Source organism: Myotis brandtii, unplaced genomic scaffold (assembly GCF_000412655.1).
Source record: "Myotis brandtii unplaced genomic scaffold, ASM41265v1 scaffold89, whole genome shotgun sequence".
Taxonomy (NCBI): Eukaryota; Metazoa; Chordata; class Mammalia; order Chiroptera; family Vespertilionidae; genus Myotis; species Myotis brandtii.
In genome coordinates, this window is record NW_005371645.1 from 3,427,304 (window position 1) to 3,428,094 (window position 791).

Genomic DNA, 791 nt, shown 5'->3' on the forward strand with positions numbered 1-791 from the left:
TATATCATTATATATAGTTTTATTGATTTTGGAGAGAGGGAAAGACAGGAACATCAATAATGAGAGTCATTGATTGGCTGCCACCTGCACATCCTCTACTGGGGATGGAGCCATAACGGGCATGTGCCCTAACTGGGAATCAAACCAGTGACCTCTTGGTTCATGGGTCGACGCTCAACCAGTGAGCCACCCCAGCTGGGCTGAGGTGATATATTTATCCTGGATTCCTACAACTGTTTCTATGCAATTGGCTCTTCCACAGCTTTGTAATCAAAGTAATACATGCTTGTTGTAAAACAAATTTTAAAAACTTGTAGATAATATAGTTCAGTGAACCAAAATCAAGATTGGATTAGCCATAATCCTACCAGCCAGTGAAAAAGATTGCTATTTTAATGTAGTTCCTTCCAACTTTTTCACCACAATTTCTATCTTTACTTGCTGGTTATCTTTCCCATTGTATCACATATCTAAAACAGGTAGTCTGAGTAAAAGCTGGCCTGTATATTGAGCTTTTTATGTAAGAAACTAAAAAGTTGACAAAATGATTATGTTTACAGAGCTATATTTAAAATACATCTGGGAGAAGCATTTAGATTTCAGCTATCTGGGCAGTGTTAAAGAATGAACCATATCTAGGGTTGCTTTTCTAAGAAAACTTACTTAAATTGTGGAAGACTGAATCATAAGAAGTGTCTATGCAACCACAGCTTTTGAGAGAAAATTGACTAATTGTGTTAAACCTGAGGGGTTTGTTTAGCAAAGAGATAGAATTTTGTGTTTGCCCACAG